General features: G+C 37.7%; 1 long non-coding RNA gene across 6 annotated transcripts in view; it reads right to left on the bottom strand.

Annotated features, from left to right (window-relative positions):
• The window catches only part of LOC141729188 (uncharacterized), a 194,724-nt gene that overhangs the window by 123,083 nt on the left and 48,845 nt on the right, over window positions 1-22,796 (bottom strand). For 2 of the 6 annotated variants that reach the window (XR_012580516.1, XR_012580515.1), the window contains exon 3: window positions 16,071-16,155. The exons of the other annotated variants lie outside the window; for them this stretch is intronic. This is a non-coding gene — a long non-coding RNA (uncharacterized LOC141729188). The remainder of the gene's footprint in view (window positions 1-16,070; window positions 16,156-22,796) is intronic. 6 annotated transcript variants of the gene reach the window in all.

Here is a 22,796-nt window from a genome sequence, read left to right on the forward strand (position 1 = left end):
ACTCTTTAGTTTTTTTATCTTATTTCTCTATCTTTCCAGTTATTTACTGATAAAATAATTTGTACATTCCTCATTAATGCAGACATTTTAAGACCTGTGTTAGACCTAACCCTTCACTGTGATCCAATGGCTTTGACTTGTTAGAAGCCAAATCACATCAATTTGCTGGAGCAATGCACTGGAAGATCTGAATTGCTGTAAATATTTCTTTACCTAGATATAGTCCTCCAAACTGAACAGTACAGATTAGTTTCCAAAAAATGGATACAGTGCTTACTTGTTCATTTCTTAACATTCTCTTCATTCTTGTGCAGAGATAACTCAGACAAATCAGAGGTTTCACTAATATTTTCTTCATACAAAAAAAAAAAAAATGGATTTGAAAAGCATTTTATCAGCTAAATTAGACTTTGCCAGGGACACATTACCTCCAGAGTCTTCTTCTGCACAGTCAATACTGGGGCTTTTATTATGTTCCTTGGGAAAATTTATAACAATTTTGTGTATTTTATCACTAACAAACTTGTTGTGCTTGTCTAGATTATTTTTTCACTCAGTTACACTTAGTTGTATCTTCCTACATTTTTCTAAACAAATTTTTCTGCCCTATATAAATATTTCTAAACATCACTTAGAAATCTCTTTTCAGAATGGTTTAAACATATTTTAAATAAAACAGATGGGTCTCAAGAAGTCATCTTTCACATCTCTTAGCCATGTGTTTTCATAAAATTTTCTGTATTAAACAGATCTGCTACTCACCAAATATGTTCTGTTCTCCTTTTCATTTTGCTCCATTTTTGCAGACAGAAGATGCATTAATTTCAGCTCAGAGCAGTCATCAATAAAAAGTCATTATTCTTATGAAGTTGCTTTTATCTGTGTATCCCAGAGTTTATGATAGATATTATACAATCAATTCCTCCTGTGCCTCACTGGCAAAGGTGTGTAAGGCCCCACTGGTAAAACTGGAAAATAAAGCATCCCTAAGGACTACAAAGTACTATTCTGACTTGAATTTGCTCAGTTTGAAAATCCTTGAAAATCAGGCCACATTATTTTCAAGCAGGATCTCAAAAATGCAGGTCAAGGAAAAGAAATTTACAGCTGGGCTGCATTCTTCTCTTATACTTCCAGATTTAAAATCAGGCAGGTACATGCTTACACGTAAAAAAGTGTTCATAACCCATTGTGCCAACAAACACGTAAACACATTTATAAAGTAAAAGTACATTAGAGCCACAGATTGATTGGTTTGGAAAAGACCTCTAAGATCATGGAGTCCAGCCACTAACCCAGCACTGCCTAGCCCATGACTAAACCATGCCCATAAGTGCCACATTTACATGCCTTTTAAATGCCACCAGAAATGGTGACTCAACCAATTCCTGCCTGTATAGGAATATTCACTGGGTACTTACTATACAAATTCACTCATTTTTGCCACATGAATAAAATTATAACGTTGTTTGTTCACAGAAATGCGAGTGTCCATTCATTTCTAGTTCTAGAGAGGAATTGAAAGGGATCAAGAACAATGGCCAGAAGACTCATTACAAATGGTTTTTTCATTCATAATTTAAGTGAGGCAGAACTCAAAGCAAGCATTGAGAACAAAGTGGTCAAGGTTTCAAGGCTAACTACATTAATCCTTGGTGAATGACAAGCATAAATTCTCATCACTTCTAGCTGACAAACAAGAGAAATTAGGGTGATCCATCTCTTACTTTGAGCAAGCATTTCTCACCATCGTAATTGATGTCCTGTGGTTATTATTTTACGTATTTTAAGAAATGCTGCTTAATTAATTAAATTTTGCAGATGTTGCTTACTTTCACTGCAATAATTCATTCTCAAACAAGCTATGGATTTTTGACAATATAAATCAAAACCTAAAATGACAATTCCCTTTCCTAGCTGTCCTGAAGAATTAAACAAAAAGAATTAAGCCAAATACAAAGTCCTGTCCTGAGCTCACAATTCCTGCAGTTGCTTCCCCGTTTAAGCAGAGGTCTGTTTGCAGGGGAGCAGGCTAGAAAGTCACGGTCACCTCCTGCCTGTTCATCCATTAGGTCACAGGCTTATATGTCTCATGGTTTTGGACCATGGACCATCCTTGAAGAGCCTTAGCTACAGTGTGACAGTAATCTGTTCTTGGAAACTAAGGCATTTGTGAGAGAGGCAGGGCTTTACAAATGCCTTCATGTAGCAGCAGTTATACCATACGTTTAAAACCAGAAGACACTAAAATACATGTTTGCAGAAGCCGTATAGATATGCTATCAGCTGCTATAGGAGTGGAAGAAGACAGTTTTGAGACACATTTCCAGAACTACATCTAGCATAAAATTATTTTTATTCATTATCTAGAGATTATTTTGTCCCATGGATTTATCATAGGCTGAATACTGGTTTATAAATAGCTAATATAAATATATAGGTACCATATACAGGCAGAGCAGTCAGTGAGCATGTTCTTAAGCAGCATTTAAACATTATTTATGTGGTTTTAATTGACTGAATTATAGCTCTGTACATGGCTTTCAGCCATGACAGTGAACATTCCTTCAACAAATCAAGATACAACGTGCTAGCTTTCTCATAAAGATAGGGCTACCTGCTCCCTTATTCATTTCATGCCTCTGAAGATATTATTAGAAAAACATTATTCCTCCCTTTTTGTAGACATGCACAGCAGAAGTCAAACAAGACCTAGGCTAACTTTTCATTTCTAAACCAACTGAAAAGCAGTTTTCTAAACCAACTGAAACACAGAAAGCAGCAGAATCTCTTACAGGCTGGTATCACAAAACCTTCAACATGGCAGGACAAGATAAATAACAGGAGTCAAAGATGCCGTCTTGAGAAAACAGAGCACAAAGACTGTCTTTTAAATGTATATGCCTTTATACTTCATTCAAATAATATCTTTGTTTTTAACTGAATCATACTTACCATTTGTATCTCATCTTATTTATTTACTTTGCTTTTGTATTAGTGTTGTTAAAATGGTTCATTATTTTAATAGCCTGACCTTGCAGTGTCTAAACACATATAACAGATTACCTTATTTTCATAGTGTTACAATAGAAAGCAAAATTGCCCTTTCTTTGTAAAAATCTGCATGTGCAATCTTGCCCACAATTCATTCACTTCTGCCATGCAGCAAAAGTTCTAATTAACCAGGCCTCTCAGGGGCCTGGTTAACTTCTACTTGCACAGCTATATTGCTGAAAACTGTAATATGGTCAACAACTCCCTAAAAAGAAGAGGCTTTGCACTTTCTGGAATGAGAGAAGAAATGGTTTTGCATGGATCAGTAAAGATAGCAATAATTGCCATAAGGCTTACTGCAATTTATGCAGAAGAAGTCTCTCAATTGTTCATAGTGGACTGTCAGATATGAGACAGCATGCAAATGGAGCAGATCATAAAAATAATTTCTAGCTTGGCTTCTTAGAACAAAACTCTTGAAACCTTCTTTTATTGCTAAGAAAAGTAGGAATAGAGAAAACAATGTGATTGCTGGAACACAGCAGAAGTGCATATTTTATTATTCATACTTTTTTACAGAGCTACAACAAGCTAAATAATACAGTTTCCCAAGATTTATGCACAGCTATATCTTGGTAGAACAAAAGGTTCATAAATTGCCAGCACTGTATTAGTCTTCTTTCAGTTTAGAAACAATTAAAATTTTTGTTGAAAGGTTATATCTTTTTCTGTGGCGACTGGTGTTTTAAGACATGGAAATACAGAAAAGATTCTGCTCATTTTTGGATACTATATAGTTAAGTGTCTTAATGATTTATTAGGGATTGTCTGTTTGATTAATTTCAAGACAGCAATGAAATTACCAATGACATTAGGAATATTTGGAAAAGTAAAAATTATACTGAAATAACAGAGTCTGAACTTCAGCAGTTATGGTAGGTGCTATCGTACAATTTTTGCAAAGCAGGGAATACTTGCTCAAATATTCTCTTGAGCAGCCAGTTGTCACAGCTCTTTCACTGAGCACCTCAGCAGAGTATGGTACATATAATATTGAATACAGCATTTCAAGCACTATCAGTCATTTTGTGTCACCTTCCCAATGGTATTCAGTTTTCCAAGACCTAGGTCACTTAGGTAATTTTGAACATGTCGAAGTACTGAAGCATATCCTCCCAAGATGGCTACCTCCTACCTGGAACCTGAAAAAATCTTTAAGTATTTTTTAGCTACCAGTGTTTATCTATATGCATTAGATGTAGGACTCATCTCACCGAAGTTTAATAGTATGAAAACATAAGATTTTTAGACTAGTTGCCTAATGCAAGTGTCTTAGAAAATCGTCATCTTCCATCTGTTGGAGAACAGTTTATTCCTCATGCTTAGAGTATCTAACGTGGCTTTGAAGTGGAAAGAAAAATGTGAAGGTATAAAGATGGTGTTAGTGTAAAGTTCCAGCACTTCCTGACACTGATAGTTTTACAGCATCTCTGAACCTTTTCCTCAGCAGTTTATAGGCTTCTCAGAATCTTACTTCGCTCAAAGCAAGACCCTATTTTCTTTGTGAATGCAGTACAGGCTGCCTTCACAAGTCTCTAAACTCAGAATTTTGCTTAGGGACTTGATATGTCCAAAACAGAAAGACAGACACCTCTGGATGGACTGACTGCAGGCATTCTAGACATCCCTCATGAGTACCTCACTGAGACACCTAAACACGATGATGAAAGGCTGGTGTCTTCCATTGCCCAGGTTCTTATAAAGATCTGCTATTGAGAGTGAAGGAGAAGGCACTGACTGCCTGAGAAGGAGAGCTCCAAAATGTACACCTGTCAGTGACCTTTCTCTTTTTTTTAACCAATGTTATGGAGCAACAGTAGGAAAATACATTGCTGCTTCACCCATTCCTCATCTTGTCTTACTTTACTTATCTTTGGGAGTTATGCCTTGGAGGGATTTTCTGTACTATTGAGTACAGAAAATACATTGCTGCTTCTTTTTTTTTTCTTTTAGGAAAATACATTGCTGCTTCACCCATTCCTCATCTTGTCTTACTTTACTTATCTTTGGGAGTTATGCCTTGGAGGGATTTTCTGTACTATTGAGTTCTTGACTGCTGAAGATCAGCAGCTTTAACATTTGCCTGTCAATGGCAGTTTTTGTAATCTCATGTTCCATACTTGGGAGTGCTGGACATTACAGCCTTGACATTTGGCCTGAGATTGAGGACTTGCTATTAGTATTTCCCCAGGAAACTGACACTTGATGGACAGGTTACATAATCCATGCTTGGATAAATTTCTTAGTGAATTGATCTCCATTTCAAATCGACATGGGCAAAGACACAAATGTAGTACATCACCATCTATTCCCCACCCATAGTGTACTTTAATAAAATGCAACATGCATCATAGCATGAGCTATGAAGCAAATAAATCTGCAACATGCAGTTTGAAACTTGCTTACAAAATAATATAAATGCCTTCCACATTTCCCTTGTGTTTGTTTACTTATGCAGGAAGTCTAGAAAAATATTTTGATGTATTGCATGCCATAATTTTTAACATTACTCAAAATGTTCCAAAAGACTTTTAGTGAAAGTTAACCCACATCAATCACGACCTTGACATGAAAAATTACTGCCAACCTTTAAATAAAAGAAGAAGGAACAAGCACTCTAATACTCCTGGCTGATGCTGAATTGTTGAAAACATTTAAAGTGTTATGCACATTTTCTGTCTACAGTGGAAAAATATAAAAGGGAGCCAATCATTTATTACCTTGGCAAACATAATTAAAGATCTTTTATCTTCTCAACTTATATGATCCCAGAATGTGCACTTTATATAGTGAGAATTATATTTAGTAACAATTGTATTAGTAACTATAGTAACTCTTTCTACTATTGATTAACATAGATTCCAATGAATTCCCCGAGAGCTTTTCAAAGTTAGTAAAAATGTGCATTCAGGCCATGACTTTGTCTCATGCGTTGCACCTTTCCTATTGTATTTCCCCAGCTGAAGTTACCCAAACAAAAGGTGATACTAGACTAAGGAGGTTGACCTGATTTTCTGGTATTCCTCTTTATGACGGAACAACAAGATCTGGTTGTCTCACTGGATCTGAATACAGAGATCTTTTTATCCACGGAAAGCACAAACAGCATGGTCTCCATCTCTGTGCCAAAAATTCAATAATGTGCCTACCATGGTGACATATGTCCTGTAGATCCTCCAAGAAAAGTGAGCTTTATCAGAAGTTTGAGACTTACATCATCGTGTCAAATTCCTGATATCTCTGGAGAGTTTTTGGTCAATCTGATATCTTTGGACACAGAATTAAATATTATCCAAATGAGGAAATGTTTCTTTCCTCTGTTATTATGGAAAACTTCAGCCTTGAGATATTTTAGCTGTACATTCCTCTAGACTGTATTCTTTATAAAACCTTGTTATTACAAATCCAGCTTATTTCAAAGCCTTGATTCGCAAAGCCTCTTTATATACAGATTCTGGTGGTTTTTTGAAGCACATCTAAATCATATCATCTAATTTATTCAAAGTTCTGACTGTGGTTTTCAGTCTCTTGCAGCATTTCAACAAGTTTTGGAAACTATGACATTTTATGAAAATATAGCATTTACCTGAGGATATGAAAACTGCTCTGCTGCTTCATCTGACTTGTTATTCTACTCTTGAAGTGGTCAGATTCACCTATAAATGTTCTATCACACTTTTAAATCATGCAGTTCTATATCTCTTAGGGAAATACATGGAGGCAATTTCCTTCTGCTCACAGTGGTAGCTTTACAGGCTTAGCTTGGACTCTTACTGACAATGAACTAAAGGTATTTTAACTGAGCTAGCAAAAAGACAAACTGAAAATTCCCAGGATTTTTGAAATAGCTACCCCACAGCAGGAATCAATTGTATTGTTAATTCGAGAAAACCAGTTTCCAGAAAGTATGAACAATGGTCACAAATAAGAAAATAAATGTAACCAAAAGCAGATGAAATTAATAAAGAAGTTCTTTTCCGGGATATCTTCTTACTGCCTGAGACATAAATGTAAATTTAGTATATGTCATCCATATAAATGAAAAGCACAAGACTGAGTTTGTAACTATGAAACTTCAATACAACTAGCAAATTGAAAATGTTAAAGGAAAAACCTTATGAAGGAGAAGATGAGATCTGTGTAAGCATATTTCTCTTTGTCTTATTTCCCACCGGCAGTTGCTTGTTGAACCATGTAACTGCTGCTTGCCGGCATCTTAAAGAACTGGTCAGCTTTACAGCTCAGTTTTTCAAAGGAAAAGACTGATAGCACAGACACTAAGCATTTTCAATCACTCTTAGAGTTGATCACCTTGGTTTTAAAGAACTTCAAAGCCTCTAATGAGTTTTAGTTTTTTAATTTGTCTTCTTGTGGAAGATGCTTGTACTGGTTTTGACTGGGATAGGTATTTTTTTCCATAGTAGCTGGTGTGAGGCTATGTTTTGGATTTGGGTTGAAAAGTGTTGATAGTGTAGAGGTGTTTTTGTTACTGCTCAGCAGTGCTGACACAGAGTTAAGGCCACCACCAGCGAGGAAGCCGGGGTGCACAAGGAGTTTGGGAGGGGACACAGCGTGGACAGCTGACCCCAACTGACCCAGGGGATATTCCATGTCCTGCTGGCCATGCTCAGCACACACAGCTGGAGGAAGATGGAAGAAAGGGGAAATGTTTTAAGTGGTGACATTTCTCTTCCCAAAACCCTGTTATATGTGACAGGGTTCTGCTCTTCTGGAGATGGCTGCAGCCCTGCCTGCCCATGGGAAGGGAACCTTGTTTTGTTTTCCTTGTGAGCAGCTTTTGCTTTACTTGTTAAACTGTCTTTATCTCAACCACACTTTCTCCAGCTTTTGCTCTTCCAATTCTTTCCCTCATCCCATTATAGGGGGGCTGAGAAAGCATGTCTGGGACTTGGCTGCTAGCTGGGATTTAACAATGACAGTGCTGAAAGAATCTCTTTTCACTTTTGCTTGTTTTCAGCAATTGCCATGTAATGGCAACGAGCACTTCAGGAGAATCTATTGGCCATGTTAGGTTATGTCTGACCACTAGACTGATGCTCTGAAGTCTATAACTCATGGGATTCTGTGCCATAATTTTTATTCCACTTCATTTAAAATATTCCTATTTTTAGTATCAATGTGAGACAGACACAATTATACTTGAAGTTCAGCAGCATGTAATAGGTGTCTGAATTTGACTCTTGAATTATTCTAATCATCATTTTCACAATTTAACATAATTTACACAATGCTATTTGGTTTTAAACATCCTGGACTCAAAGTCCCATGTTTAAAATCAAGTATTTTCAAAACTAAACCAAACATAAATTACAAAAAAATGCATTATAGTCAAGTACATGTGATATGCTATGTTTAGCAAATATAGAGAAGCATGTGAGATTATATTTTTAGCAGCTGTATTCTCCATTAATATTTTTTTCTGAATGCTGAGAACAACCATCCAGAGTGAACTTGCACTCTTTATAGTTGTGGAAATTTGAAAAACTGCTGTAAATTTGAGTTTTCCTTTCCTAGCTGTATTTTAACCCAATTTCTACCTGTGTTTCATCTTATTTCTATTGGGTCCTGTCCTTCAACAACCATTTCCAGTCTCCTTGCAGCTAAACTCCTCCACATTCCAACTGCAAACAGGTGGGGACCTGGAACCCTGAGTTTTTCTGACAAGTTCTTTCATGAGAATTAGCAGCAGTGAGTTTAAATTGTTACAGGATTATTTTGCAGACCCTAAGTATCTGTCTGAAGCTCAGTCTTCTAAGTACAGGTCTTCCAATTTTTGTCTGGGATTTACTGCAAAGAACCTTCATATGTGCAATGAAGTTAGTCAGATGCCATTATAGTCAGATGCCATTATAAAGTAACTTTGAACATTTGGGGACTGGTTGTATTTACTTCGTTGTATATGCATAAAACAGCTGTGCAGTGAAAAATACAATGAGTCTCTCAGAAACCTCTGTGAAATTTGCAGACCCCTGGTAACCCTATAGGGCTGAGAGCTGTTATGTGTATGGAGCTAGCCAGGCTAGAAGGTGTCAGCAAATCTCAGACATTCACTGCAGATTTGTGTCTGGAGTACAGGCATTCAACAGCCAGGCTCGGGCTGCTACATATGTTCAGTAGCAAACAAACTCACAATGGTGTGATAGCATAATGGATAAAAAATATTCTATGAAAGCAAACAGGAACTCCTCAGATAGGTTTCCATCTGCTTAAATAAATAATAGATAAATTATAACACAAAACACACCCAAAAAAGCCTCACCAAAATACTAATACATTCAATCAACTTTGGTTGGGCAAGCTCCTGGGAGCAGGGACAGCCCAGAGGAGTGGAGATGGCCCCACCAAGGACTGCTTTGCATAAGATTTACAGGTAGCACATTTTACAATTTCCATTCGAAAAATATTTTTAGCTTAGAGCCTTCTAGACCCCTTTGGAGTGCAACTTTGAAGGTCTTAACTGAGTCATAAACTAGAATTGTATCTAAAACATACTCCAAGAGACTAAAATGTCACTGCTTCTTTCAAGTACAGATATGGAAAACATCACTAGTATTATCCTCACAGAACCTCATAGTAAATTTTGACTTGCATATGTGTATCTAAGAACTGTATACATATATCCCATTGATGTCAGTAGCATATCACAGCTGAGACCTGCTGTGCCTATCTGGGAGGAAATTTTTGTAAATGAAAAGATTTCTTAGTGTCTAAAAGATAAAAATTTGTGATGAGATTTGGTCATTGTTCCCAGAGCTGTATAATTAGGCTTAAATGTTCTAGTTACAGTCTTGCTGTGGATTTGCATGTGTAACTCCTGGTGATTAAAGCGAAACATGAAGAGCAGAACTAAGCTTTTGCTCTTTGGGAAGCAAAAGATGAAACTCTGCCCACTGAAATCACTAGGAGAATTTTCTTCTCTTTGCTGGGTCAGGATTTTCTGCCATGTCTGGCTAAGTGCTCAATAGATTCATTTTCAGAGACTCTATTCCCTCTCCCTTTTCTCCTGGTTAGATAAGATAAAGTATTTTCAAGAAAAAAGTAAAAAGAGAACTAACCCAAATAAATGCATAACCTCGATATCCTACTTCTCCCTGGTATAAAAGGAGAAAAAGAGGGTTTATGTTCCTAATGTAGTTTTATTCTAAATCCAATGTAAATATAGAATGAAATGTAAATCCACTGGGTTTTTGTGTGGTGAATTTTACAACATTTTTAATATTGATTCCACTATATGCTGGAAAGTGTCTTTCATTAAAAAATCCATAAGCATTTGAGGAAGGAGTTGAGGTGATGTCTTTGTGTCTGCTAAAGTTTAAGCCCCTCTTGTATATAGCCAGGTGAAATCCAGAAGTGGGCAAAATGACGTAAACCATGTCCTTCTCTGATCTCCAAGATTTTATTGCATGCTTGCCTTTTCACTTCTATCTCCTTGGTTATAGTTCAATTGAGTTCTGCCTTACTGTGTCACTGACTTAAGTATCTTTCACTTTTCTAATGTCAATAGCTCTTCTGTTGAGAGGACTCAACAGGAAGTGGATGCAGGCAGTTTGAGCTCTGATGAGATCCTTTAATCCACCCCTAATCCCCCTCAATTAAAACTCCATTGATGACAGAAAAATCATTAAGTGCTGAAGAACAGGAAAATGAGTGAAAACAACCCTGCATGAGAAATTAGATACACAGCTTTTAATAGGGATGTCCTGCTCTTTTCCCAGCACACCTCCTTTCTGTGCCACCCCTGGCAAGCCAAGCTCTTAACTCCTACAGCTGAGCAGGTAAAAACCTATTAAAAAACTATAGCCTGGCTGGCAGCTAAAGTACTGCAGCTCTCACTGTTCAGGCACAGTTAGACACAGAATACCCAACCACACATCCCACTGCTGGGCAACCTCAGGGGATCTGGAGGCTTAAGTTAAACGTCCATTCAGTGACTCTCCTCTTCTATAAACACATAACTCTAGTAAACTGCTCATGCCGGTTCTACTGATGCACTGCTGCTCACCTGAGTATTTCTGTAAATAATTTCTTGCAATGAAGTTTGCAGAGATAGAAGGAAAACTACAAGTAAAAATATTTTTTTAAATCACTTTGCCTATAAATAAGTTTAATAGTACTCTTTCCTATTCTCTACTGCAAACCACAAAGGGTATTTATTGTTTGATATTTTTACAATTCGTGTGTCCTTTTTTTTTTTTTTAATTTACATATTTTCTAATGAAGTGGGGGAAAAATTAAGCCAAGAAAGCAAAATTTAATGTTACCTCTCCCCTTTGCACAACCGTCTCCTCCAAAACTTTCAGATGGTTTGTAGGTCATAGTGAAAGAGGAAGCATAGTAAAAGGTGTACAAAGAACTAACAAGCAGCAGGTCTGAATGATATTTTCCTCTGGGAAACCTGGGAACCATATGCTGTAAATGTTGAGTACAGTTAATGTGGCTTGAAGCAGCATTAAATCCATTTACCCTGCATGACCCCCTCTCCCCAGAATGCACACATGGGTCATGGAGCCAAAAGCAGTACAGAAACCAGCTGGACTTTGTTAAAGGTTTTGGTGGTAGCCAAAGGAAATCTTTAGATAAAGTTTTTTTGCAAGTCTATGCTGAGAATCTATAGCGTCACAGTCTTGATATCTCATGGATTCCCAGCCTTTATTTTCTTCCTTTCTTGGTTGGAAATTACCCTCTTTGGAATCTCAGATAACCTCACAGACAGCAGAAGGGTATGAGGTAATTCATAGAAACTTAAGACCCAAACAACTGTAGTCTCCTTGGACTTACTTTGTTCCCCTGTGTGATTTTACACTGTAAGGGAGTACGTAAACTTCCATCTTTCTTCATCACTGCTTAAAAATGGAATGGCCTGGTACTTTTCCAGGCAATCTGTGTGTACCTATAAACTGAAATGCAGCTCATAAACATTAACCATGTTGAAACAATACATTCACTGTTTGCAATCACGTTATAAACAACTTAGAAGTAAGACACAATTTGTAGGCATCTGTGATGTCCCCGCACATGGAAACCCAACCTCCACACCTAAACCACAGAGAAATGATCACATATAATTGCGCATAAGCTTTCAACCAATACGTATATCATCCCTATGACATTGTTTTTAATAAGTACTTTTTTATGAAATATTGGTGGTATTAAACCTCTGACCACTTTTACACTCCTTAAATACCTCTTTATTTCCTTGGTACACACTTACTGCTGTCTACTTCAAACTGCAGATTTTCATAACTTCTTTGCTACGTGTTTAAGTGCCTTGTATTCTAATTCCCACGTAGTGCCCTTAGGGGTTGCAGTAAAAACAATAATTCACAGGTCCTGATCCTTCAGATACTTTCTAGTACAAGTAATATCCACTAATGCTGGTAAGCATGTCCAAGAACAGGCTGATGATTTGTGCACTTGGCAAACAGAGGCTCAAGAGATTCTTTAGAGGTTTCACTTGATAAACAGGAGAATGTTGCCAGGCATGTATTCCCTGACATTTATTTTGATGCAACAAAAAGCTTTTGAAAGATAGGCTATTTCCAAGCACTGAAGTACCTTGCAAGTTGCTTGTAGACCTCCCTTGGACAGCTGGGAGTCATCCCACTGGCTCTGCAGCCACCAAAGTCAGCTGCCAGTCATCAGCTGCAGCTGGAAAATTACAGGATCTGCAAATCTCCCACAACTCCTCCAAGCTCTATTTATAGAAATTTACTAGGGTCTACACTCAGTGGTTCTGGTGCCATTGATAATTTTAGAGAGGACTTGGCTAGCTTCTTCCACCTCTTATTTGTAACAATTTTGATACAAGTAAACATAATGAGACCTGCAGAAAAATTCTGTATTTTATTAAACTGCAAACTTGTATGTTGTAGCACTTAGTGCTGTTGCACAGTAGTCCACTAGCAGACAATCTCTGTCAGTTTATTTTTGCATAGTGAAATAAACAAAAAAGGCACTGCTGCTGGTTTCTCACAGGAGAAAATGCTACATAACTTGATTCATCTTATGAATAATACTCTAGACTGATTTATTTTCTTTAAGTCAGAGAATTTAGTTACACAATCCTCCTCAGGAGTCAGAGAACACATTTGGGGAATGTAATGCTCAAATGGGTGTCTGAGGAGTCAGTTCCTTTATCAGCTCTATTACAGATATCCTGCTTCCCCTCCTCCCAGTTTTCCAATCTGTTAGACATGGTTAAAGTTCCTGATCAGTTGTATGAAGACACTGAGGTCTACAGGTAGTCAAGCTACTTTGCCCAGAAATATTATGGTCAGAGTTCACCCTGCAAAAGTTCCATTTACCTGATGGCACGAGGATATTAGTCTTGATGTGTAGAATACCCACATAGAGTATTTTCTTTTAATAATACAATACCTTTTCAATAATACAAATCTAAATAGTCTTTAAGAGTAAGCCTAGATCTCTAAAATGCTTTCATCTATTCAGCATCTGCTGTTCCTAGATACCAGGATCTGTTCACTGATTATAGCTGATTACAGGTTGGTGTCTCCTTCCAACTGATTTTAAGCACAATTTTCCTAAAGTCAGCATTTCTAGCATCAGGCATTTGTGGCCAGACCAAACTAGGAAAGCATCCACACAATTCCTTGGCTGTGAAAAACCTTACTGAAGGGAGAAGGAAGAGGTGTGTACTTAAGAGATGGGCACTATGGCAGATCAGAAGGCTGTAAGAAAGCCAGAACAGCAGCACAAAAATAGAAAGTTAATCAGAAAGTCAAAATTCAGGTCCTGTCTAGAGTCTCCATGGAAGAAAACAGCACCTTTTCCAGAAACATTTGATCAGGCACGTTTGACTCTATTTGCTGAGCTAAGGAAGGCAGCCCAGCTCTCCTTGCTGATGGGCAGCTCAGTGGCAGGCTACCAAAGTCCCAGGTGCTTTTCTCCCTGTCACTGCAGATGTAAGATTGTAAGTGATCTAGACAAAATTTTGAGATACTACCATTCACACTCAACAAAACTAAAATGGTTTAAACTGTTCCTAAAATACATTCACTTGCTGAGAATAGAAACCCTGTGTCACTTTTGCCTATGTTCTGCTCTCATCTCATGCAAAGTTAGCACTGCAAGCCTCCCAGACCCTGTACTCATAGAGCAGTGAGGAAGCAAGACCACAGCCTCAATCTAGCACCAACATCCTAAGTGAGATGTACTCTTTATACCTACCTTGGTTTCCAAACCTTGTTTAACTCAGGTGAAATGCAGAACTGTAACGCTGCTCTACTTGCATTCACTGATTTTCAGCAAATTGGTCTTGTGAAATTTAGCTTGATCAGAGAGCAGAAGCTTTGGAGAAAGAAGATCTTTCCCAGTACTTTGAGTTAAACCTTTCTTCAGCTCTACTTGATGAAATATAAATTCCACTGAAAATGTGAATGCTTCTAAGAACTTCTTGCATAGAAAAAAATTTAATTCATAGAATTCGAGAGGTTACTGCCAAACGTGACTTGTTAATGCAGAAATATCCAGAATAGTTTCTTAGAGACTGCTACTGAGTTTTCATGCAAATTCCCAGCTCCAATTTTTATAGGAAAAAAAAATCACTAAAAATAATTTTGCATATTGTATAGTATCATTATTTTTAAAATATTCATTTTATTTGGACTTAAAATATCAGAGTTGAGTGACGTAAAAACAAAATACATCAAAGAGCTTTGGATACTCTCTTTGTATACTAATTTGGAAAAGTAATTTTCATATTTCTTTTTTCTTCTGTAACTCACATCCTTCTGAGAAAACTAATAGAAGTCAAAATTTTCTTGCCAAAAAATGTAGTGTTTTTTAAGTACGCTCTTAGAAAATGTTTTGTATTTTTTCTGAAAAAATGTATTTACTACCAATAGCATTTAAATGGTGTCCAGCTATTAGAAAAAAAAAAAATAGAAGCATCTTTCCAATATGAAGTCAGATACAAAGACTAAAGTGGAAAAAAAATCACAAAACCATACATATAAAAGACAGCATTTAAAAAAAAATAGTTGTTTTATTTGTTCTTATGGATTGTGCAGCTTGGCTCTTTATGAGTTGTTGAATGACAACTTAATTTGCAAGTGGGAGAGCAAAGAGAATAATGTGATAATTTATCTCCAAATGAAGATAGAGCAGTAGCAAATATAAAATGTATCAACCCCCTTCACACACATATTTTTTAAAGTCTCCCAGTAAAAAGTTTTTAGCATTTTTTAAAAAACAGTTGCATCCAGCTGGAATTAATTTCACTTGTGCTTTTAAAAGCCTTTTACATGAGAAACTAATGTACAACTTGCTACTTGGTAGGGCAGAGTATGGGTGTATTTAAGTTTGTGAGGAGAAGGGGGTGTTTTAATATGCAAGTCTAATAGTGCTATTGGGTTTTCAAGAATCAGAATGATCTAATTGCCTCCTAAAGCACATCTAAATATTCTGGTATTCAGAGACATGTTGTGTATTGTTAAATTTTTTCAGTAATATATAACAAGAACACAATAGCTCCAGTAAATCAAACTAAAATGAGTGATTAAGTACCTGATTTAATACTGTGCATTAATTTTAGTTCAGATGGTCCTTGCTTTGTTTTATAATACAATTGCATTCAAGACTACATCATTTGCATGCTACTGAAAGGTACATTAAAAAATAATCTTAAATTATCAGGAATGAAAGGGAACAATTGTTAGGATACAGTGCCCATATATCAAAGACAAGTCTTTAGTGAGCTTCTCAAATCTTATTTAAGAACACGTATTTCATTGCCTTAGAATTCTTGAGTTTTTTCCTAAAATCCAGTCCAGTTTCTTCCCTTCAATTTTATAGACTCTCAGCCATTACTGCTGCTCCTGCAAACTGTCTGTAACCTCTTACTTAGCAAGTTTTAAATTCTCCTGCATCTATCTCAAAACTACAGGTGTACTGTATCATATCTTTCCAAAGGGTTCAGAGCCAAAAGGAGAATTTCATTCTAAATTACTTCTTTAGAGTTCTGTAGATCCACTCACCTATCTGCAGGGTCTTCTATCTCCATTCAAGTGATTATTCCACCTCTCAGGCTTTTATCTTGGTCCTAGTTGTCCATTGCTCCATCTGAAACCCACAAGTGGCTTCAGAAGAAAGGCAAAGAGTTCAGAGGTAAACATATGGTGTATTAGTTATACTGGTTATAAATAAAACAAAAATGGCCTATTAGAAAGATAGCTGATGTAATCTTTCTGAGTGTTATGGCCATGCCACCACAGGGAGCCTACCCTGTGCCTGTGGTCCTGCTGCTGCTCCTGGACATGGCTAACGTGAGCAGAAAGTGACAGCAAGTGCAGAATCCATCAAGAAGAGTTTCCCCATTATTGGAAAGAACCCGGCCTGGTTTTTAATAAGCCATCTAATGCCCTTTCACTGTGGATTTCTTGAGCTGCATCCAGTTTTTTCTCCAGTGCTGAAAAAGGAAATAAAAGCCCCTTTTCATTGAGACTGGAAGGGCTCCTCCTGAAGCCTGAGGGTCCCTTCAACGCCTCAAGGAATAACCACTCAGCTTGGTGAGAACTGCTGCCCTTCACCTGCCACCTCAGCATGAGCCTTGAAATGCAGCAAAAAGGCAAATGCATTGGGCTGTTAAGCTGAGAAAAGAAGGGCCTTGTGCATCCAGTCTGAGTGCATGGGCCAGTAAGTCAGTACATATGTTCCTGTCTGTGTTGAGGAGAAAATTCCCAGTGCGTGCCAGTGATGGCTCTGGGGAGCAGCTGATTGCAGGGCAATCCATAATATGGTATAAGATGGAAACAATGGGCAGTCATAGGAGGTATGTAAACCCTTAAAAATTTTGCAAAGAAAGGTATATAGAGATACATTGTTTGATGCTTATTAAGCTATGTAAATCTTAACTACTTATTAACAATTTGATTTTGAGTAGTACTGAGCAAACAGATTAGGAAAATATTCATATTTGTCACAAATCATCCTCTGTGTATGGTCATCCTATTCTTCATCTTCTAGGTAAAAAGTATTCCTAGAGCAACGCAGGAAAGAGAACAGAAACATGCCTGATCACACTGGGGGAGAGCACTGCTTCATGCATGGATCTATTTCCTATAAACACAAGGATACTAACACATAAACACTGGTGGCCTAGTTCAACTGTTGGCTGTATTATAATAGAGACAACAATCTATACTGTTACACACAGATCAACAACTTCAGCTCTAAAACACGAGGCTTCCTTCCTTGTGACTCTTTGGTAGTAAAGCTGCAAAACCTAAATGTTGTTCCTGTTCATATGGATACCTAATGCCTATACAGTCCTCCCAAGGGGTTTGTCTCAGCCATGTCCATAGTGGTGTTTCCACCACTGGCTGGTTAGACACTACATGCATTCATCCTCTTCTGCCTGAGCTCAGCAGCATTAGCAGTCTCCTGGTACTCCCCAGTTTCCAAATCAGAGGAGGAAGGTGTCTGATTTGCGGAGATCTCCAGGTCCTACTGTGTTCAACTGGAGCTATGGGGTGCTGAGACTATCTCTAAATCAGCCTCTAAGTGGAATGCCCATTGATTGATAAAATATTAAAAGCCTATAATTAGTGCATAAATTTTAGGTATTTCCTGACAGTTCCTCCAGTCAAACAACATAAACTTTTGAAATTTATCCATAACTGTGGACATATATTTAGACATCCTTAGATGTTTCTTACACTTCATGTATCTATGTTTGTGTAGTGACAATTACTAAAGAAATAATATCTAGCAGTGGATACTATTGAGTCTGTTTCACAGAAGCAGCTACACCACTGTAAAGAAGCTGCCAATTTAGCTAATAGAAAGCTCTCTCATTAGCTTGTTTTCAGTACTTCTTGCTTGAGAAACTTCCTTTGTTCTCATCAATGTGACTTTGAAATGAGACTAAAGGGAAAGAAGCTCGCTGGAACAGAAAATTCTTACACACTACTCTAAGCCTTCATAGAAGAATTTTTAAAGAAGACTGCAGTCTTAAAAATCACCACGTAGTTGAATGGTTTCCTATAGATGTCAAGTGTCCAAAGTTCCATAAATTTAAAGGTCATACCTTAAAAACGTGCAAGCCTCTAGCCTCCTTATAACTGTGATGTATTTTACCTTAAATTAAAGATTTTCTTTTTTTTTGTAAAACCTATCCCATATGCCTTTTGCCAAGTTGAATCTTATTTTGCCACTCTTTAGCCTCTTGAGATTCCAATTCTCCTAATTTAATAAAACCTGTGAATGCAATCAGCAGGCTACTCTTCTGCTCCTACGTCTCTAATAAAAGATGTTGTATGAGTTTATATCCAGCAAAGATCCTCGTATCACACTTCTTGTAACCCCCTATACTGTTATCTTGCATAATGCGGCAGCAAAAAGGGTGCACACTTCTCTCTCCTGCACGTGGAAAGCCAAATTGGAGATGCATAGGTGTAAATTCCTTCTCTGACCTGTATTAGAGAGGGAAGTAACAAAAGAGCTGGGACTGGTTTCCCTCTTTTCCTTGCTGTTGTAAATAAGCCTGTTCTTATTTCTGTGTGTTTTCCAGCACTCATTTTCCTGTACTCAGTTTCCAGTAAACCCACTGGAGATCCTCTAGCATCCATCTTTGTTTCTCTCATGTTTATATATTAATCATCTCATATGACAGTGCAAATATTTCAGCAACAATAAAAGCTGACTGGAATACAGCTATAGCAAGCATAAAGGACCTAATTCTAATCCAGTTATATTAATGATCTGCATGTTCCTGTCCAGCAGGACTCTCTTTTAGCTTGGTGTACTGCCTTATAGACTTTAGCAACAGAATAAATGGTGTGAAGTTTCTTCTTTGCTTATGTAAGCCTCTCTTAGTGCAAGTTCATGACATCTAGCAAGAAAGAAATATGCCAGAGCACCTCAAAAGTCTCATAGCACCTCAAAAGTCTCATTCGAAGACTGCCTGCTGAAGGAGGGAACAGGCTCCATGTCCTATGGCAAAAGTCCTGAGAAATGGATGGCCCAAGCTCAAGCTGGCCTCTTTATCCAATGAGGTCTCTAAGAAAAGCTGAAGATAACATGACCTCCCTCTCCAAGGACATACCAGGCCCTCTGGGGAGTCACAGATTTGTTTGGTGGAAGAAAGTCACACCCCACCAAGGGGTCTGCATCCTCTCTCTTAAATGGCAAGTTAAAATCCATCAGTCATTTTAAATGTGTCACACACAGAATTCTACCCTACAGCATTAAAATAAACAGCATGATACTGGTTTTGTGTTATTTCTTTTTTCATGTACTAAATAGTTTCTCTTCGGCACTCCTATACTACAGTAATGGGCTCTGGATAGTAATTTAAACTCAGAATTAGACTTTAACCATATTGCAGTGCTTGTCCTTAAAATACCACAGCACCACAGCATTTTTCAGCAAAACACAAGGGAAAAAAGTGAGAATGAAAAAATATGTTTGCATCATATTAGGAAACAATAAGCTAAATGCCAATCTTCAGGCATTTCTAAGTGATATCCTTGTGTTTATACTATTAGTTCAACCAACATTACTGTGCTTCAAACTGAAATAATAACAAGAACAGAACCGTTTGTTCAAGCCTGACTGCTGGAAAAGGAAAATGACGCTGTGTGTAGAACTGCAGGAAATTATGTTGACTGATAACAAATATAATTATTTCTGAATTATTATGATTGTGTCACAATCATTCCATGAATGCAAAAGATTTTTTTTCTTCAGTCCTCCTTTTTCCCCTACAGCACAACTCCTTATCTTCCCTCTTTGTTCCTACCTTCTGCAGCAGTTGCAACACTGGCACTGTGCCCCAGCACATGAAAGCTATAGTATTGTGGATTATCAGACTTTTTGCCTGGAATAAGATGGATGCAGAAACACTCAGTTTAACAAAGGTCCCACATTATCTTTGCTCAGGCTTCTTCCCCCTGCTCTTTGAAGCTTTACTAGAGTATATTGTGTCACAGGGCAGCATGAAGGGTAGCTGCTTCCTGAGATGGTTTACGGGCTGCAGAATTAATTTGGTTTTAAAAAAACCAACCTTAAAACAATAATTCAAGACAGTGTCACTGTAAAAAGGCTAAGATTCAGGGCTGAGGTGTCAGTTGGCTGGATGTGAAGGTTCATTAAATGGATTCTAACTGGAAAAAAGTAGACTAAGGAACAATGTTTGAAAAAAGCCCCCAAACTGGTAAGCTATTGCAGAAGACCATAGCTGGTGATGTACACTATAGCTACTGAAGACAAAGGAGATAGATTGTGAAAATTAGACCTCAATGAGAAGCAAAGAACTGAAAAAAAAAAGCAAACTATAAGTGATTTACAACAGCCTGTTAAATAATTGTAGAAAATTACCCAAAATGGGGGAATACTTCAGATGCTGAATTCTGGTTTTGCATTAACTGAATCATCGGAAAATTTTTTGGATGAGCAGTTATCAGGGCCTAAAATCTGTTCCAACTATGCTGGTGGGGGAAAAAAATTGGTGACAGCTTCAGTTGTTAAAATCCACAGCCTATTGTAGAGAAAGCCTCTCTGCAATAGAGAAGCTTTCTCTACAATAGCCTGTACACTGCACAGCAAGATTTTAGCAGCACCTGGACTAAATACCAGAATCTAGGAAATACCCCAAAGCGAAAAAATATCCAAAAGTACTGCTAAGCTTTTGATAGATTCATCTGCAGTGACTAAGCAGCAACAAAAAGGGCAGGTTTACAGTGAAAAATTGCAGTGTGTGTCAAAGCAGAGTACCAGCTTCTGTGTGGAAAAGACCATTAGTTGGTAGCAGAGTCCAATGCCCCCCGACATGACATGTTCTAGTAGTCCCCAGCCACCCTTTTGCTGTGCTGTGAGCTGTAGGAGCTGGAGGATAGGAGGCAGATTGGTTTATTCAATTGCTGAGCTGCAGAAGGCTGGCAGGGAGCTGCTGGCACCGAGGGGTGGTCACTCAGAGCCGTGAAATGTCTCTCTGAAAAAGGCAGTCACGAGTGTCTGCCCCGCACAATGTAGCCAGTCACATCTCATCAGAGATGTCTGATGTCCTAATGATGTCTGCACTTCTTATTGACTGTGCACAAGAGAAAAAACTGTCTTGGACAAGGAGACTTTGTCCCAAGCACTAGCTCTGGACTGAGTCTGCTTAAACAGGGTTTAAACAAACTCTTGTGAATTGTAGCTCTGCTGTTTTGAAAATGGCTGTGTTTATCCTGGGCACTTGAGTGTCACATCTGTGTCTTTTCTTTGACTGCCAGGATCTGGAAGCTTGGGATCATAGCAGCAGCTCCTAATCAGGCTTTCCAACGTGGTGTATCTCTTTTTGAACTAACCCTGTTAAAAGGATGGTTTCAGACAAAGCATGAGGCACAAGTCCAGCCACCAGCTCTTAGAGACCCTGTTTTTGTAGAAAAATTTAAAATTTCTGTCTTTGCCTGCGATATAGATCTGCTTTGTAATAACTAGTTCAGAAGGGGGTATGCTACAAAACTCCCATGTTTGACCTCTCAGGGTGTCACACAGAAGGGAAGCAACCACTGTCTGATCATCCCTTTCCTACAACACACAGACCAGTGGAATAACACAGACATCTATTTTATATGAATCCATTAGGTCTCTGACCAGGCTTCACATCCATTCCTCCATTTATAATGCTTCAGCTACAAATATCCTGGCAACATTCTGCTCTTCCTATCTTCATAAAGATACATGGCAAATCTACTTTTCTCTCTCTTGCCTCTGTAACAGAGTGAAGCCTACAGTATTGTCCCCAAATTGCCTTCCTGCTTTAATTCCTTAGGCTACATTTTAGAATATAAATATCTTGCAGCACACCAGATGAACATGGGATTTCCAGTATGTATAAGCTATTAGAAGTGAAACAATTTGAAACATTCTGAAACAAGTATGGCCTCTTGCTCCAGAAAGTGATGTATTAAAACTATCTTAGCTGCAACTTGACAGTGTAGAAATTATCACAGGGTCTTATATAGGAAAACTGCTTGTAAGCAACATTAAGGGAGATGGGTCACTAACTCCTCAAATAACAATGCCTTAAAATAATGAAAGTGGAAAAGAAGGAACTTCAGGCATCCAAAACCTGCAAGCTTATCTTGGTAGATAAACTACTGTTACTAGCTACCTATTGAGCCAGCTAATGTTTAATTTCACTAACCTTGAGTGAAGGCCTGTGTAAGAGGCACAATCAGACAATAGGCACAAAGGAAGAGATAAGGAAAAATGTAGAAAGATTAGCAAGGAGAAAGGCTAGTAGGGGATTTTGTCTGCTACAAAAAGAATTATGTTCTTATTGGGAGGAATAAGACATAAAAGAAAGGACATTAGAACACACTAAAGACAAGAGATCTGAGCTTTACAAAGTGTACTATGCAAAAGAAGTCATTAATATATATTTAAATATAAATATATATATACATATATGCATTTTGCAGAGATATGAAAACCTTTATGCCTTGAATTGTGTTCCAATCATACTTTCACTTTCTGAAATATGCATACTTTGATGTTGGCAATGCGATAACACTATTCGTGTTCTATTTATCCATACTGCATAAAGTTATGTAAGATATATATTTTTCTACAGCCAAGGCTTTGATACACAGGAATATTCCCTCTTTTAAATTGTTACAATTTCTTTTACCCATCAGGAGCTTCACCACAGCTACCTGCCTCGAAGAGACCAGATTTACTCAAAAGGTCCTTATGCTTTATATTGATGTTCCAGG

The sequence above is a fragment of the Zonotrichia albicollis genome, chromosome 5 (genome assembly GCF_047830755.1).
Source record: "Zonotrichia albicollis isolate bZonAlb1 chromosome 5, bZonAlb1.hap1, whole genome shotgun sequence".
Lineage (NCBI taxonomy): Eukaryota > Metazoa > Chordata > Aves > Passeriformes > Passerellidae > Zonotrichia > Zonotrichia albicollis.